Source organism: Notechis scutatus, chromosome 2 (assembly GCF_049901735.1).
Source record: "Notechis scutatus isolate UNSWTSFEM ecotype Mainland chromosome 2, rNotScu1.2, whole genome shotgun sequence".
Lineage (NCBI taxonomy): Eukaryota > Metazoa > Chordata > Lepidosauria > Squamata > Elapidae > Notechis > Notechis scutatus.
In genome coordinates this window covers 5,044,761-5,050,989 of record NC_142010.1, presented here as the reverse complement: position 1 = coordinate 5,050,989, position 6,229 = coordinate 5,044,761, and the positions used below count along the sequence as shown (strand labels likewise).

The 6,229-nt window shown below is 43.1% G+C and overlaps 1 long non-coding RNA gene across 1 annotated transcript in view; it reads right to left on the bottom strand.

Moving 5' to 3' along the window:
* Positions 1 to 4,018: 4,018 nt before the first annotated feature.
* LOC148131635 (uncharacterized) overlaps positions 4,019 to 6,229 on the bottom strand; it is a 65,655-nt gene continuing 63,444 nt past the window's right edge. Inside the window, exon 2 of the long non-coding RNA XR_015747119.1 lies at positions 4,019 to 4,845. This is a non-coding gene — a long non-coding RNA (uncharacterized LOC148131635). The remainder of the gene's footprint in view (positions 4,846 to 6,229) is intronic.

The following is a 6,229-nucleotide window of genomic DNA, read 5'->3' as shown; positions in this document are numbered from 1 at the left end:
GTGGCTTGGGGGTTGTGGCATGCCTTGGTGGGCATGACAAGAGAAAGATACTGTAAAATCCTCATTTCCACCCTACTCCAGGGGAAGGATACTGTAAAATCCCCATTCCCTCCCAACTCCACTAACCTGCTTTCCAGCTCTGTTCTCCTGTGCAGGGCAACAAAAGGAGACCCAGCCAATCAGCTGGGGCAGAGAATAGATGGGGGTGAGGCCAATCAGAGGTGGCATTTGCCGGTTCTCTGAACTACTCAAAATTTCCACTACCTGTCAGAACTGTCTGAATACCATCTCTGGCATAAATGCATCCTTAACCTTAATGTTACGAACTAACTAAATAAACTCATTATTAAAAACTCTCCGAGCTTCGCTCCAACTGTAGGCTCGTAACAACCTTGCTATCAATGGCACCTTAAATAGCTGACCTCTCTTAACTTTTAAAAAAGTTTTTATCTCTGGTTGGAAATATATCAGTGCATCCCTGGTTATAAAACCTGCTCCTGAATTCCTCAATTAAAAAAAAGAGATCAACATAGAATTCAAAACATTAATATATTAGTTAAGGCCACCGTGTGAATGGCACAGGAAAAGCAAAAACGGGAGGGGTGGGTTTGTTGTCATATTCTCCACATTCCTATTTTTCTGCTGATCTATTGTTTTTATATTTGTCAGGGAGCAAGGCTAAACGTTGTCCTTTAACTGCTACCAGGTCAAAATTAGGGCACTCCTAAGCACATTTTGTGTCCTTGCTTATTCTGTATGTCATAAGCAGTGGTGGGATTCAAAAATTTTTACTTACCGGTTCTGTGGGTGTGACTTGGTGGGCATGGCAGGGGAACGATACTGTAAAATCCCCATTCCTTCCCAACCTCACTAACCTGCTTTCCAGCTCTGTTCTCCTGTGCAGGGCAACAAAAGGAGACCAAGCCGATCAGCTGGGACTCGGGAGGCAGAGAATAGATGGGGGCAGGGCCAGTCAGAGGTGATATTTGCCGGTTCTCCAAACTACTCAAAATTTCCACTACCGGTTCTCCAGAACTGGTCAGAACCTGCTGAATATATCACCTCTGGTCATAAGCTGGGAAATGGAAATGACTACATCTGGGGATTGCAGAGACCTGAACAAAAATTTGGAGTATCTTAGTTTCCTTATGCTGAAAAAAAAATGGAGTTTTTTTGTATGCTGCTGGTCTTTCTGGCAATAATAAAATTGTATTTTTTTATCTGGTTAAAGACATTTCCCTCTGCCTTCAGAGCTGTTCAAATTGGATGAGTAAATGGCCATTAATACTGGAGAAGTTTCAATGGTGTGGAGCAAGATGTAAAGAAACAAGATTCATTTAGAGATAATGGGTAAAAACTTAATTGAAAAAGGGATTCTGCAAAGGTACATAAGATTGTATTGTTATATTTGTACTTAGAAATAATGTTAGAAAATTGGAAACAACATGTGATTAAACAGTGGGATAAAATATTCAGTGTAATTTAGTGAAACTTTTGTGAATAAAAGGAAGGCAATGAAATAAATAAGAGTTGAAGTAGGAAGGAATGGGAACATTTTAATGATACAATGTTTTAAAATATGTGAAGTGGGGGGGAAATAATTATGGAAAGTCTATAAGTGTTCCCATAAAAGTATGATATTCAATTGAAAAGTAATGTGTAAAATGTTTAAGATTTAAATGAATATTAATATTAATGATAGATTTAAATTGGTATAGATTGTTGTTTTAATTATATTACATATTTATAATTTTTTCTTTCTTTAAAATATAATGTGTAACTTTAGAATGTACTAAACAGAATCCCAATGGAATTGTTTATAGTGTTATAAATTTAGGGGAAAGAGATAAAGGTGTCCTACTCCAATTAGTGTACAGGAGAAATTTTGTTTAAAGAGAAAAGATAAATAGATAGCTGGAAACAGAACAGACAAACAATAATAAGCATAATGATCTGAACTGAGATGAGATAAATAAAATAAAACTAAGAAAGTCAAAAGAGGGGAGAAGCTATATAGAGAATGTAAAATGGTAATAAGATATGGAATGGTATATAAAATGAACATGAATTTGAATTTGTGTCTGTATGAAGAGATGTAACCCGGGATCAAGCAGCTTTCAGAAAAGATGTTTTATGTTTTTATGTTTTGTTTGTTTGTGTATTGTCTTTGAAAATCAATAAAATTTGTTTTAAAAAAAAATACTGGAGGAGAAAGAAAAACACTCGATTTTTTTTTTTGAATTTGTTTTTAAAAAATGTTGCATGAGGCCTTAGGACTGTAAGCCCCCCCCCCCCTTTCTTTCTTTTCTTTTTCTCCTGGATAAAAAGATTTTGGATGCTGGATGCTGTCGTCTTTCAGCTGCTGGGCTTTTTTTCTACATCCCTATCGTCAGCTTCTCCAAAGGCAAACTCAGGAACCAGAGGACAGAATGATCTTATCGGAAGCTATCTGCAGGAAAAGAGGAAAGAGAAGTAATCCTCCGCTTAAAACTTATGGTAACGGAGCCTGCCCATCATGACTGAAAGTTGTGATGGTCGAAAAAAGGTCACCCGTGTGACTGACCTGATTATACGACTTTGGGGCAGTGGTGGTTAAAGTGAATGTTCCAGTCGTTAAGTGAACCAATGGTTCATGATGGCCCGGTTTTGCAAAAAAATCAGAAGTAAATGCCCGTTTCAAGAGTAACAGGACTTAGACTTATACACTGCTCCGTAATGCTTTATTGCCTTCTCTGAGCGGTTTAAAGAGTCAGCCTATTCTCCCCCCGCCCTCCAAACAATCTGGGTTCTCATTTTACTGACCTCAGAAGGATGGAAGGCTAAGTCAGCCTTGAGCCGGTGAGAATCGAACTCCTGGCAGTGGGCAGAGTTAGCCTGGAATACCGCATTTTAACCACCGTGCCACCAGGGCTCCCTAAGCTGTCACGAAATGTGGCCACATGACAGCAAGACGCTGAAAGTAAATGGGTGAGATTCCAAAATACCAGCAACTGGTTCATTGCCTAGTTGCTGGGTGGGTGAGGCCATGTTGGGCAGGGCCTACTGGAACTTCCTGTTTCCGGCTTCCGGTGGGCCTCCAGAGCCTGTGGGAGGCTGGTTTTTCGCCCTCACAAGGGTCCCCAGGGCTCCCCCGGGCCTCTGGGAGGGCGAAAATGGTCTCCCCTGGGCTCTGAAGGCCCTCCGGAAGCCGAAACAGGACCGTTTCCAGTCTTCTGGAAGGCCCACTTTTTCCCCCTCCCAGAGCCTTCGCGTGGACCCTGCACTTACCTCCATCGAAAATAGGCCACGTGGAGACTCCCGGGACAGGCGGGAGGGGATGGGCCAGCCGGTCGGTTGAAATACCGGTTCGGCTAACCAGCTATAACTTTAACATCCGGATCGCCCGAACCAATCTGAACCGGTAGAATACCACCCCTGGCTGTAAATGCAGGCTGGTTGCTGAGAGCCTGACACGCGGTCATGTGGAATCAACCTGCTCCCTCTTAGGCACAAACCTGGGCATTGTATTTCCCCCCCCTAAGGACCACATCTGGCCCTTTGGTTGTTGTTGAGAGTGTTGCTGTTCCTGCAATTCCCTATTGACTGTTGCTGATCATCGTTATTCTTGGATTTGATGTGAGTCTTTTACTGAACTGTTTTTGATGCTGGACTTTGATATTTGGATTATCCCTGGACTGAAGACTGACTGCTTTAACCATGAATGACTTGGACTGTTTGTTGGACTTTGCTTAAATGTTTATTGGGAGTAAAACCTACATTTTATCATACAGTGTATCTGTGTGCTGGTTGTGTGTTATTCTTCACCATCCAGGCCATACCAGGCTCAGATAACTGAGAGTTAGTGTGAATACACAGTAACTGTATACAGACAGCTGTTTACTGTTTAATTGTGGGTTACTATCCTGGTCTGGCCTGGGCCCATAACCAGTGTTGATGTAATTCCCCGTTAGGAGAATGAGTGCACACAGGGAGACGTAGTGAGAGTGGTGAAGAATAACACACAACCAGCACACAGATACACTGTATAGTAAAATGTAGGTTTTTACTTCCAATAAACGTTTAAGCAAAGTCCAACAAACAGTCCAAGTCATTCATGGTTAAAGCAGTCAGTTTTCAGTCCAGGGATAATCCAATAACAAAGTCCAGTATCAAAAACAGTTCAGTAAAAGACTCACATCAAATCCAAGAATAACGATGATCAGCAACAGTCAATAGGGAAATGCAGGAACGGCAACACTCTCAGCAACAACAGAACAGAACCACCCAGGTTTCTGGCTCCATCTTATGGCCATTTGAGGAACCACACCAAATACAATTTTAGCATTCCCTTAAAGAGACAGTATTAAAATGTCTATCCTGGTTTATATATTTTCCAACCCAACTGTTAGGTGACTTACATTCCTAACAGTTGTTCCTGTCTGGCCTGTGTAGATTGCTTTTGGTTTTAAAAGCAACTATTTAAGAAAAAATACGTATGTGTATCCATGCATATTTACGCACCTTCACAACCCTATTGGTTCGGCCTTCCACAACAGTCTCGGTTTCTCATTTGGACTCTTAGGAAAATTAATTACCCACCCCGGCTCTCTAATTTATTGCTCCATTTCAGCGCAGGGTTTATCTGGATTTCTCCAGACTAAAATATAACCATATATCTCAAGGGTGCTTTTTTTTTTTTTTTCAAGAGGCAACTGGACTTGCTAGTTTTTCTTTGAAGAAGTTTCCCTTGTCTTCTTGGCTGAGAAGTTTTGTCTTCTTGGATGAGAATTGCAGACTACAACAGGAGCCATTAGCACAACTCAGGCAACCCCGAGGACACAGATCAACCTCCAAGTGCTTCAATGACTCTCTAGAGCAGTGATCCCCAACCTTTTTACGCCGCGGCCCGGTACGGCATTAGCTGGGTGCCGCCATCTTTTGATGAAAAAGTGCTTCCGGTGAGCTTTCTACCCGGAAAAGCTCACGGAAGCACTTTTCATCAAAAAGATGGCGGCGCCAGCAAGCCAGCGCCCAGTAGGACTTGTTCCACGGACCGGTACCGGTCCGCGGACCAGTGGTTGGGGACCCCTGCTCTAGAGGATGCAAATGACCAGCTGTCTGCAAGGAAGATAAATCCTTCCATTCCTCACCATCCAGTCAGAGCTGAAGAAGCTTCTCAGATAAGAAGCAAAATATATTCAAAGAAAACAAACAAACAAAGAAAGTCCAGTTGCCTCTTGAAAAAAAAAAAGCACTTTTGGGACAACCATGACCTGGATGACTGAGAATCTCCACAGACATATAACCATCTATATCAGAGGCCTCCAAACTTGGCTACTTTAAGACTTGTGGACTTCAACTCCCAGAATTCTCCAGCCAGCTATGCCACAAGTCTTAAAGTGCCCAAGTTTCGGAACCCCTGATCTATATGTTTCCATCTTTATTTCTATGAAGGAGCACAGAAGAAGAGACTTTGTCAGAATGGTGTAGGGCAGTGGTGGCTAACCTTTTGGGGGTCCCCCCCCAACACCCCCTGCACATGTGTACACGATTCCCCGCTCGCTGCTCCCTTACCTGCACTGTGCCTCCCAGAGCTGATTTTCAGCCTGTTTGAGGCCTTTTTCGGGCTGCCAGAGGCTTGAAGGAAGCCGCTGCAGGCTTTCCGGAAATACAGGAAGTGATGAAACGGGCCTATTTTTTGGCCTGCAAAGCCTGCAGAGGCTTCCCTCAAGCCCTTTGGCAGGCCGAAAAAGGCCCGAAAATCAGCTGGGAGGCGCGCGCATGCACAATGAGGTAAGTTTGCTTGGGGTTCGCGTGCCCGCACCAATGGCTCTGTGTGCCACCTGTGGCACACGTGCCATAGGTTCGCCATCACAGGTATGGGGTCTCCTGTTTAGGTGGGGGGGGTTGGACTAAATGACCTACAAGGTCCCTTCCAACTCTGTTAATTTGTTCCTCATGTTACAATCAGATGACTTCCTGCCAGTGTTTTAAAAAAACTATGGCCTAAACAGAGCTTTCAAGGACACCTTTGCAATGCAAGAGACAAAACAGCTTAGTAGATCCCAAAACCACGCCTTTCTCCCTTTTCCAGCTTGTAAAAAAAAAAAAAAAAACACCTTCCCAGAATCTCTTGGGATGGTTTCTACAGCCATAAACTAATTTGTTCAAAATGGGTAGCCCTCTGGCTCCCAGAGTTCCCCACCCAGCTAGGCCATTCATGAGAATTAAATGCCATCCAGGGGAAAGG